Consider the following 13,493-nt stretch of genomic DNA (forward strand, 5'->3'; position numbering starts at 1 on the left):
GATAAGGAAACTCAAAGCTATCTGACTCCTCGTATTCTTCAGACAAAGTTAAACTTCTCTGAAATGATAAGACCGCCAATATGCACCGACGATTATACGTCGTAACTGTTGTCAACTTTCTTTTGCCACACAGTAAACGATATAAAAGTTGTTGGCCTTGATAATCTTAAGTCATATCTGTGAGAAAGACATCACTTCACCTCTCATTTTAAAATCAAAACTCTTTCCTAAGAGACGTAATGTTACATTTTCTTGATATTTAAGAACAACTCATATAATGATATTGCAAGGAACTTCTGTTTTGGTACTTACTCTTTTTTACATTTGGGCATGATGCGTTGATCATTTTTGAAATACCTGACATCGCTTCTTCGTCCTTCTGTCAGAGGCCCATACATATTTCTTTCTCGGATTAGTCTTTGTAGTGTGTACCGGTACTTTGTTGTCTGTTCTGCACTGCTTTGTGCCTTTGTTTGTAATAATCGACCATATATTGAAGAATTTCGGTCTTTTATTATTGGATTCTGGATTGGTATGATTGTAATTATTTTTTATGGCATAAGGTGTACATGTGACTAAGTATTAACTTTGAATGTAAAATACTCCGTATAATTTGTTGCCATTTGTGATCTTATCGATAAGCAATAAACAAGCAAGAAATGATTTATTAGGGAACAGATGAACTCTATCGACAAGTTAAAGTAATTTAGTCTTTGGAGGGATGGTCATAACGAGGATATACTATTCTTGAATGTCATCATACAGGTATAAATATCGAACTCATTAGTTTTGTCAGGGAGGACCTTGTAGAATACACCTTTCCTTCAGATGCCTCTTCTTTAGATGGAGACAACATAACGTTACCGAGACAAGTTTTGCCGTCGGGTGAGTTCTAACTGTTGTAGTATATTTGATGTTGATGATACTTTTAGTAACGCGTTTAAAGATAACAGGGTTAAATGTTTAGATTGATGAATAAACATAAAATAGACCGTCTTAAATCAATATCGGAATACCCTTGTCAGAGAATGACCATTAAAGACGTTTGACGATTAAAGAAGCATTTTCATGCACACAACATTAGCTTAAATGAAGCAATACATGTCCGCTGATTCACGTGCAGGGAAAAAGATTTGTATATGTGGTGTAATATAGCTTGACCGTATCCCTACGTACGGCCTCGTTTCCCATCCACCGTAAGTTTTCATAGGGTATATCGCAATTTTGGGGTCTACCCGCAATTGATCCATTTATTATTGATTCTCAATCAAAAAAAAATAAATTAAGATTCCCTTGTTTCGTGCTTCTTGAATAATTTACTGATTTCAGATATTCCGATAAATGAAGACAAGATCACATAAACCCATACATCGCTATTGCACTTCAATTTGAAGATGCGAGCAGTGTAGACTATCACATATGTGTACAGCATAAAACCATGACAAAAATGAAATACCCTGTATATTATGAGTTGCGGCTTTACTGTAGTTCATGACAGTCAGTGTTAATTATTGATATTGTACACTCAAGTGAATCTAAAACAGTAAACGCTTATCAAACATAAATGTGTTTCATAGTCTTGTTCGCTGCTCCATATATTTATTTTATTTTATTCATACTGCACCCAATAGGTGAAGCCCGATAACAAAATGAGAACACACTATATCGGCAAAATAAAAAGAACTCATACAAAAACAAGGTAGACAAAATGCTTTACGTGCTTTGACGTCAGGGAAAGCAAAAAGCGATTATCAACAGATACATTACATCATGGGTAAAAATAAGTAAAACAGTTTTGCCATGTGCTTCGCTTTTCTCATGACATTGGGTTCTGATATGCATCATAATTGACCAAATTTGTCGGACAGTCTCATTGGTGAGTTTTCTTTTAAGGTATGACAACTTCTAAAGAATATGTAACATTTTCTCCGTATTCACGTGTTATCTATATGTTCCGCTTTTTGCCTGCCTCAACTCTTTCGGCATGTGCTTGTCTATCATTTCACATGTCACAAAAACATATGCCGCTGTGGCTAACTTTCCAGATGCTACGGTCTCACGAACAGTCGTTTTGATTCAAATTACAGTTTCATGACAAATGGCCGGACACACTGAACCAATATGAGCATGCCGAAACCCTTTTTGTAGGCAAATTTGCATCTATCGGCAGAGATAGAAACAGGGCAACTTGATAGACGAAGGTCGAAGACTAGAATCTATACAGAGGACAAAGACATTGTGACAGTGGCTAATCACTACTGATGGAATTGCGCGATCTCATAATATCAAAATTGTACATACTTTTGAAGATATTGTGGTGATCATTAGGCGACCTTTATGAAGAGCAAGTTCTGTGCTTTGTTGGTAACATGGCTTATTGATAGTTGAGTACTAATAAACTAATTGGCATGTATCAGCAATGGATGAAGTGACAAGTATTGTCAATTCAAATGCATTACGAAATGAGAAGCAATTGTATCGAAATTCTCAATTTAAAAAGCTATTGCACTAACCATTTAATAAAGAGCCTCGTTAAGAACGGGCGAGGCTGATAAGATGGGTTTCAAACAAGGCACTAACTGATTGGATTTCATTATAATCTGAAGGGACTGGATACTTGGTAAATGTCAAATACTCAAGCCCGGACGTCGCCATGGGGATAGCGAATACAAGGTCTGTTTATTGCTCTTGTTATGAGGAGAGCTTTCGGTGAATTGTACTGTAGCGACACGATATCACGCAGATGGTGTATACAGAGATATTACAAGTATTTAGCGATTCTACGCGTCTGTTACAAAGCCTTAGATAAGACTTTTGTAAGTGAGCCCATTAACCACAACCTTCCACCAAAAACAATAATGAAAACGTGAAGCTCCAACACGTACATTTGATAAATAGTAGATCCTTGCATTGTACAAAATTAAAGTTGTGTGCTCAAAATCTTACGTTTTAAAATCATATCGCAGTAAAAACGTTTTCCGGTATTACCCGCTGCTTTGAGGGTTGTAATTGAGGTTGGCACATGGGACATTTTGGAGGAAATTGCTTTGTTTCATTTCATATGTAATCTGGCATTTTTTTAATTGAAACCACTTTGGCTCTATTTGTAAAATACAATTTAATGCTGTAATTCCAAATCATGTCGAAATATGCAGTTTGCAACTTGTCATCTAGTGTAAGAGACAACGAACAGCTACAGTCTCTTTGAAGACGTGTAAAAGTCGATGTTTTACCTCACATTCATATGGCAGCTGCTCAGTATTCCGTCGAGCATTAGTGTTTTACGACACGAACATCTTCTTTGTCTTTTCAGTGGTGCAGGTCGAACACTGCACAGTGTCATACTCTCAAGCATGGTATATCCGAAACCAATGTTTCCTCTGCCAGACAATGCACCTGTGAAACTTGCTTTTCAACACCACGATCTACTGAATGCGTCGGTCAAGGATGTGAGTTGTGAATTCATAGAATATGGAGGGCTAGACGGGTAGGTCTAAGTGCGAAACGGGCACCTTCTTTGCATAAGACACAATTTACTCTGGGCTTCTATACGCGCTACTTTGTTTGTAAACAGTGAAATGTTTATACGGTCAACATTATCATAATCTCCAGAATCTGAAACAAGTGTCATAACTCGACCATATAGTTCATCACATGAAATGGTGTAATCGTGTACAGAAAGTGCTTCAGTGATCAGTTTTTACAAATTAAACACGAGTAAAGATGAATGAACACATAGGTCATTCTGATACAAATTAAAATAATTCCAAGGGCGATTTCTTGTTTGCTACTCAGCTCACGTGACTCCCCATGTTACCCGTGATTATCACACACAGTCGTCTGTGCCCACTTCTCGGAAATCTCTCAAAACAATACAACGGTAATTCAGCCATCAACTGTAGTGGCTAATTGTAGATAAAACAAAGCGTTAATAGCTACACTTCTATTACCTCACTTTAAGAAGATACCGTCGCCATGGCAACAGACTCACCTTGATCATCAGAACGTCCGGCGGCATAGAAACTTCAAATCGAAGGGGTTACGTTTTCACAGTGTCGCATCGGTTAATTACTTTAATTGACACCTAACTCACGAAATGATAAATAACCTCCGTATTGTTTCTGAGAAAAACAAGAACATCCCAAGACAGGAAATGATATTTTTCTGATAGGCAACGTTATTCATTTTAAGCATAAAACATTTAATGACATGAAATGATATTTTTCTTTCAGGCAAACTATGTGGTGGAATTCTACAGGATGTCACGTCCACAGCACTAGTCAGACAGCAACGATCTGTCACTGCAACCATCTTACCAGTTTTGGTGTACTTGTTCGATTAAGAGAGTTTGAAGTAAGTTTGTTTTTTACAGTGTTGTTCCACTTTGCAGAAAAAAAATCTTTGTCACCATGGAGATAGCTCTTTAGATGTTAAGCAAAGGCTTCCAAACCATACATGTGAAGTAAGTTCTTTGCTTTCTAAAATCATTCAATGATACATACATACATACATACATACATACATACATACATACATACATACATACATACATACATACATAGTAAATACATTTCCCGTCTTGTGAATGTTTTGACCATTTAGGCAATTAAAACATGACTTGATACAAGTTATCTATATTCTCAATGATGCCCGATGGTGCCTTGCTAATGTATTCGTTGAATGTGCGTTTTCATTCGTAGGTGCCAACAATTCATGTGACGTCATTGAAACTAATTAGTGTGATTGGCTGTGGCATTTCTTTATTCTCCATTGTCTTGACGATTCTAACATTTGCTCTTCTCGGGTAGGTGATTACTTTATGTGTTGCTAGTACAATTGCATCAATAAATAACAATTTGCTCATGTGATGAGGCAACTTGTGTACAAAAAGCTCGCATATCTGATATGTCTTTCATTTTTCCTTTCAAATATAATTCCGCCTTCAAGCAATGAATTGTCCTGAGAATAATATTATTGCTGTATGGCCTTATCAGAACAGGGTGTTTGGTATACATGCGAGATTAAAGATACAAGTTGTTTATTAGCTTTATCAATGAACAAACTAATTAAGCCTGAAACAACCAATCTGTGAACAAGTGGAAAATGTCTATCTATCTATTTATCTATCTATCTATCTATCTATCTATCTATCTATCTATCTTTCTCTCTCTATCTATCTATCTATCTATCTGTCTGTCTATCTATCTATCTATCTATCAATCTATCTATCTATCTATCTATCTATCTATCTATCTATCTATCTATCTATCTATCTATTTATCTATCTATCTATCTATCTATCTATCTATCTATCTATCTTTTTATCTATATATATATCTACCAACCTTTACATCTATCTATCTACCTTTTTATCCATCTATCTTTCCATCTATTTGACTTTCAACCTTGATTTCCCTGAAGCTGTATGAAAATCGGCCCACAAAATACCCAAAACGTATTTTAAAAATTTAGTGTCCTAGCCGTACCCTACCTCAAAACAATGTTCGAGGCCTATTGTCAATATAGGGCGTAACATCAGTCCTAAAGTGAGACTTTGGTTTGCATACATTTTGCGAACTGATCCCGCAAAATCAGCGGAAAGATTTTTTTCCGGTGCAGACCATCGTAGATCTGTAAAGTAAATTTTCTAACGAGTTAAGGGGCCTCTCTGATATTTCATTTTTCAGGTTGCGTACGCTTGAGCGCATTATCCAGATTAATCTTTGCCTTGCCATTGGTATAGGACAAATTATCTTTCTAGCCGGCATGAAACAGACAAGTAACGAGGTAAAGATTGTCCTTTCGGACTTCACGTATGTACAATAATCCTGTCGAAATGACAACAGACGTCTTAGATTAAAATTAATGTAACATTCCACGTACAGTTTATTGTGTGGAGTGTTACTTCCGCAACGATGTGACTTCAAGAAGGAATTCATGTAAAACAGTCGTTATAATTCAAAAATACATTTAGACTATAACAAGATTGGAACTAATATGGGATAATTGGATTTTCATAGTTTTTAAATTTCTCAAAAGTGTTAGGTGCCAGATAGTTCAATGTTGCAATAATACGAATTGTTCATAAAAGAAAAGCAGATGAGATTACATTTAGATTAAGGTTCCAAGACAAGAAATTGACCTTTATAATCTAACAATTCTTTGGTGATTAATAAGCTCAGAACCCCCGTAAATTGTACATTTTCTCAACGCCTAGATGTAGGGGAACATTTTTGTAACAACAGCGTTACCATTATTTACATAACTATGACGTGACATGTAATTTGCATAACCTTTACAAAATCGGTTTTCCCTATGTTTTGTCTCAATTTTCAAAATAACTTACTCAAACTTTCAGGAATGCAAGTTGTCACAACGCTCTTCCAAACTGTGTCTCAGAGTTTTTTATATTTTGCTTAGTTTTTTGCAGCACAATTTTAAAGACATCAACGAGGATTAAATTCGCCGCTCTGGAAACTTTTTTTGGCACAACTTTTTTTTTTTTTTTTTTTTTTTTGTTTTTAGGTTTAAAAAACTTCCGAGACACACTTTGAAAGATCATTTAAGCAGCTGCACTCACGCAAATTTCAGCCTTATATCTCAAAGCATCGAAACAAATCATAGGGAAAACAGATTTTTGAAAAGGTTATGCAAATTACTGTCACGGATAGTTTTGCAAACAATGTTAAAACAATGGTAATCAAAATGTTCCCTATATGTAGGCTTTCCGAAAAGATATAATTTACGTGGTGAGTTTATTAACCACTAGAGAATTGTCAGCTTTAAAAGGTGAACTTCTTATCTTGGAACTTTAAATCGGCATTACTTCATTATCCAATTATCCCAAATTAGTTCCAATCGTGTTCTAACTATTGTGATGTCATAAATTACCAAAGTACATCATATCAAAAATTATGCTTCCATACAATAAATCTTCGATAATCACCGGTGCGAAGTCACTTTACGGCTTTAGGACAGCATATGTCTAAATCATTATCTAACGCGATTGAAACAGAGAAATGACTATATTAAAAAAAATTCCCTTACCTATTACGCCAGATTGTTTGTACAGCAGTCGCCGCTCTTCTTCACTATTTCTTTACGTGTGTATTCTGTTGGATGTTGGTCGAGGGCATTCACCTCTATTTTCAACTGGTCGTGGTGTTTAAAAAAGCTCTGAGAAGACGATTTGTGGCTTACTATTTAATTGGTTGGGGTAAGTCAATCTATGGATCAGCAACTGAGTTATTTGTTTCAATTTCACTTTCATATGATAAGTCTCTTAGAAATTTCACCCATATGACCATCCATAGCATTGCTCCATCAATGTGATATGAGCTGGTGTCTGCGACAAATTAGTATATAAGGAAACATTTATTTTTATCACCGCAGGTGTTCCTTTGGTACTTGTAGCAATCTCAGTCGGCTTTGGACACGCCTATTACGGTACTGATGAAAAGTGAGTCTTCCTCTGATTTTATTTCTCACAAATGAACAAACAAATTGACCCGTCAGAGTCGCAAAAACGCCTTATTTATTGTTCAGTGACCTCACATTATAAAAAATAGTATTATCGAAGGGTAGGAAACATATGATCATCCATTGCTCAATGAAGCGATGATTTGTAAACGTGCTGAGGGGCAAAATTCACCATGCTCGAATCTCGAGTTCATCATGCTATGCTAGTTGATGTGCCATTCTGCCCTCCGGGTCTCGGAATCAACATCCGTATGTATGTCGTTCAAAATTGTTCACTCTAAATCTTCATCATCTTAGGAAGTTAGGTGTGGCATCCCTTTAATTGGATTTTGCCATTTGAGTCGCACTTATAACTGTACATTATGTGTAACGAAAAAGGCGACGGATATTACTTTGGCTTACTTGAGATATAAACAGGTTTTCTAGTAGTTAAACGGTTACAAGTCCATACTTTTCGTTTCATATGTGCAACTATCTAATTCTCATATTGCAAGAGTTTGTTTTCAGTTATTCTTTAAAATTGTTTCCTTTTAAATGTTGCCAAAAGTATATTGATAACATAATTCTCTCAACTGAAAATTCCACGCACAGCTGCTGGTTGTCGGTGGGAAGTGGTATGATTTTTGCATTCGTCGGACCAATGCTGGCTGTTATCATTTTCAATTCGGTGATCTTGGGCATAGCTCTTCGGGTAATATCTCGGCGACTCACCAACAACACGGCAGACAAGTATAAGAATATCAGGTAGTAAATGCGTTCACTTCATTAAGACGAAATGAACTATACGCAAAATGAACAATATGAATTCCATTCCGTGCACTAGCACTATTATAGCAATATCCCTTTTTTCCATTGTGATATATTTAATCTGCTTACTAAATTACCAATCATACTTACTTAGCAATCTCATCTTTCAAATATAATGTTTAAATTTTAAAAAGATTGGAGTAAAAGAATTTACCCGTGTATCTCGAAGTAACTCAAAGCTTTCCCTGTATATATGTGAATACGTTCGCAGATCCAGTCTGAAAGCTGCTATCCTTTTATTGCCATTGCTTGGCATGACTTGGCTGTTCGGTTTGCTGTCTGTCAGTCATCATACTATCTTCTTTGAGTATATCTTTGCAATTCTCAACTCACTCCAGGGTTTCTTCATATTCATCTTCTACTGTTGGAGCAATAAAGAGGTGAGGTCAATTGTTTCGAAGAGATCCTGAGTCACAGTTTTGGTAACAGCTTTTCTTAAACAAGAGATTTATAACAAAACATTAGCTAACTGACTAATCGACTAGCTAACTAACTAACAAGCTAACCAACTAACTGACTGACTGGCATACTAACCAACTAACCAACTCACTCACTCACTCACTCACTCATTCACTCAACAAATAGGTGATGTCTCAAAAAACGTTTATTTTAGAACTTTCATTGATTTTTAAAATGAAATCCGCATTACCGTAAATCTTTGCAAATGTAAAAAACACGCTACTGATCGGACGTGCCATGTTTTATCCCTGAATCCCATAAATTTGTCATGTTTCAGGCTTTCAGTATTATTGAATCTTGTTTATAACATCTATGAATATATGACCACTAAATGTGAGTCGAAAATGAGCTGAAAAAAAATGTTCAGCTTTTGTCGGAGAACTCGTAAGTTTCATAATCCGTTTCCTGTACGACCATTTGACCCCTATTTGCATATGTCACGAAAGTGCCCATCACGATTCTATCCTGCTGTCAAAGCAATGTTACATGGGAATTCAAAACTCCCGCCAAGTGTATGCAAATAGCTGCGTCATCAGTAACACCCCATTGTGCGCCCACGGTCCTGTAACTCCCGCTTAAAGGTACATCGTTTACTATATGCAGTTTGCCCTGTATCGCTTTCACATAAGCATACACTCTATATAATGAATGAAGCATCAGCATAGAAGAAATATTATACAATTACATAAGTAAAGAAAGTCAACGACTTAAACAAAGTCTGTTTATTGATAACAAGTTCGAAAACGTACGTATAGATAATAAATGCAACCTTCTGGAATTCACTATCTTATGTCCCCGACAATAGTAAGCTTATGATAAATATCCTACAATTAGGTAGACTTCTTTGAAACCCAATCAATCTCTTTGTGTCAATTCATAAAAGTCTTCCGGTTTATTCTGTTCATCTTCAGGAAACATTTTAATCATTTTGCGTCTCGATTGCTTAATCAATCAATCAACGAATTTTCTTTTCATATTTACATTTGATTCCGATGCAGCTTTATAATAGACAGACCCAACCGTATTGAGACTTTGTCACTATCTTCATCATCGTTGTCGTCGTTGTTGATCTTCTTCTTCTTTTTCTTCTTCTTCTTCTTGATCTTCTTCTTCTTTTTCTTCGGCTTTATACTGATACTGTACGTGCATGTTAAGGAATGATACATGTGACAATATTGTAAAAAAACTTGCGTTTTCCAGGTGCGTTCTCAGCTTGCTCGAAAGAAGATTGCTTTTCTGACGGCTCGAGGGCAAAGTGGGAGCGTTACAGTATGGTCAAGTTTTGGTATGACGACAAACCGTGTGATGCCTTCACGGCGAACTGCCGCTGTATCGGTAAACCATTGCTGAGCAGGAACACGTCAGCACACAGGCAGACAAAAAGACTGTGAAACACACACGCACATCCCCCCCCCCCACACACACACACACACTAATGCCTTGCACGACACGTGCTCACTCTATGTTAAAACGATTTCAGGTGGTAAAGGCACATTTTACATTGGGTCCATGTTATGTTTAAAGAACTCAGTCTGTCCACTCCTTACACGATGCATCGTACAGTGTGAAAATTAAAGCCCGTAAAAAAAAAATCAATGTGAATCGAATGAGCATTGGGTGTGCGGGTTTTCACATGTACTCGCAATGAAGATGAAAAGGACACTTTTGATTCCGAGAGGCCTGAGCATCGCCTGGGGGCAGTGAGTTTCATCGGAACCAAAGTTGTAGAGGATATTGGAGTTGCCTGAGGGAAACTGAGCTAAAATGACTAAAACAGCCTGTAATAGATCTATTGTCTCACAATTTACCTTTTTTTGTCACTAAAAAGTTGTTTTTCTAGAGATGGGATAAGAGAATGCGTAAAACACCGCATTCAAAATACCCGTTGTGTTCCGTACCCATTGTGTTCTTTTTTGACAGCAAGCTATCCATTTTCAATTCTGGAAACTTTGGCTGTCAACCAGTTTACAGTTCGGACAAGCGTTACCTGCGTAATTTGAAGGCGTTCTATGAGCACGCGCTCATAACTCCGATAACGTAAAACACGAAAGGCTTTCGTCTGCATCGGACCGAGCCGAGTGAAAGCTATGCAACATTTCGGATTGTTCAGAGAGGAAACACGGATGAGGTGTATTACAAAAAGTACATTGAATGGCCATATTTGGGTTACAACCCTACATCGATTATGACAGTTCGTGTGCAATGGATGGATAAATTACTACTGTGAAATGATAGCTTATTACGTAATCAACTGGTTTGTATGCAAAGGCCAGTAGCTGTAACTTTCTATTACAGTTTTTCACTATTTTATTTCTGTATGTTTTACTCACAAATGCACGTTGACCCTTTAGGTGCTGTAATTTTTCCCACCACAATTTCAGTGCAACGTTTTACCATTTTTTTTAGAAATTTTGTCTTTAATTTTTGTTGATAATTTTGGATCAAAAGGTTATCACATTTCATTGGCTACAGTTGTCTACAAAATTTTGGCAAAAATCTGAAAAAAAAAATATTGACTGGTGACAAAAATTGACTTTGGCGCTCGAACGGTTATTAAAACGCTTTCTCCAAAGGTCATCGGAACACTATCTTTGTGAATTTGAAGTCTAGTCCCGACCAGAATCCACATGTCAGGAATTCCAATATAGTCTGCAAATGTACAGGACGACTCGACTAGATTAATACCATGTATCTAAACATACAACAAGAAACTGAAATTGACGCGAAACACAAACATGATGAGAAACCGATTAAAAAATATAGATATCGCTACTGGGCTTTTGTCATCGACGTTTCAGCTTCCCATTTCTCGACCAATTCGCCACTAATTGACGACAGAAATAACAAAAAACTATACTGTTTTGAGCCGCCTGGAATAAAAAGGCATAGAGAGATAACTGTAAATGTTCGGGTTTAGATGTGATGTATTCATTATTGATGAAGCGTGGACGATTGACTCGTTATTCACCAAAGCAGATGACTATATACTTTTGAAGGGCTGGGTAATTATTGATGGCCCTCTTTCAATGATGATTACACCGGTAGTAAATTTGATGAATATACAGGCAGGTAAATATAGCATACAATTTTAAGAAGCGAAAAATAATGGCTAATGGTGGTCGCGGTTCTGATAATGCAGACCTCATTCTGCTAGTCGAGTTAAGTCGTTGTAACCCCTAACTTAGCGAATTTTATCAATACGTTGACTTGTTCTGTCCAACGGCATCACTATAGAAACAAAGCAGGGAACGGAAGGAACGATTAGTCACAGTATATATCAGAAAACAAGAAAATCATTTTTTGTTTTTATTCTTTTTTATTAATCTAATCGACTATCTCCTTTTTGCTTACTATAAAGGGATTTCATCTGTACAGTGAATCACATAAGCTTTTTTATCTAACGATTTCGTTTCGATCACGTGCATGTTCTAATCAAATGACTCATTCTTACTTTTTGAAATTTACACTGTACTTTCAGAAATTTGCTTAGGATTCACTATTTATGACACATCGAAATGTGCAGTAGAAGCGGCTAAAATCCAATGATTACCAATAGAGTACACATCACTTACGACAGAACAGTGTTTATTCCGCATTTGAGGTATGATAGTGTAATTTCAGATAGAAAAACGAATTTTAAAAATTTGATAATCCAAGTCATACGCATTACGAAGCGATTAGGGATATAGACATAAAAGGAAATACGCAAAGCACGATGTCGACAGCCACGCATTAGTGACATTACGATGCTTGGTATTCCGAACCTCAACGTCTATAGGTCGTTATCCTATTACACTCAAACACTTAATCAAATTAATTGTATCACTTTCACAGTCGTCACGATATGCAAATCTGACAATGATTACCAGTTAGAGCCTTTTGTGAGTGCCGGACATCCAATTATCCGAGTCATGATCTCTGGTAGAGTGAATTCAACCAGATGATTGAAAACGGGGAGATTCGGTTTGAAGGACTTTTGTAAACATATTTTATGCAAAGTCGGACAAGAATACTTTATTTGTGGCCACGATGTGAATGCAAATTGAACTTTAATAATTCATCTCTTCGATTTGTTTCATAATTTTTAATATTGCGTTCGTGTCGTGACGTATTCATGAGGGGATCGGCCGGCACAAAGCATGTATCTAGGCTAATCCCCTGAACGCGGACAAATTTCGAGTTACCGAATTAATGGCGTATGACTCCCCACATAGTAAATAAACTATAGATCGAGTAGAACAAAAGATCACCATGTTTGTGGAAATTACACAACCCGTGATAATTGTAGAGCAATCACCGATTGACAGTCAGTTCACACCTCAAGTAAGGTAAACACGATTGGAACTAATTTGGGATAATTGGATTTTCATATTTTAAACATTTCTCTACAGTGTTAGGTGCAGTATAGCTGAATGTTGCAATATTACAAATTACTCATAAACGCAAATGTGTAACTTAAAAAGTAAAGCAATTGAGCTTACATTTGCAGATCAAACAGACGTTACTTCATCATCCAATTACCCCAATTTAATTACAATCGTGTTGGTATCTTTTCATATGGAAATGATTTCGAACCTACAGAGTTTGTGCCGGGGAATCTTGGCATGTTATAAATGTGTGTATATAAAACTTGGAATATGTACAATATTTGTAAAATTAATTGTCTTTCTTTGAAAGATCTTCACTAGGTTTGTGAATGCATTGATGCTTTATATCTAACTTAAAATATTGGTAACCAATGTCAACAT

Source organism: Ptychodera flava, chromosome 3, assembly GCF_041260155.1.
Source record: "Ptychodera flava strain L36383 chromosome 3, AS_Pfla_20210202, whole genome shotgun sequence".
In the NCBI taxonomy this organism is placed as follows: domain Eukaryota; kingdom Metazoa; phylum Hemichordata; class Enteropneusta; family Ptychoderidae; genus Ptychodera; species Ptychodera flava.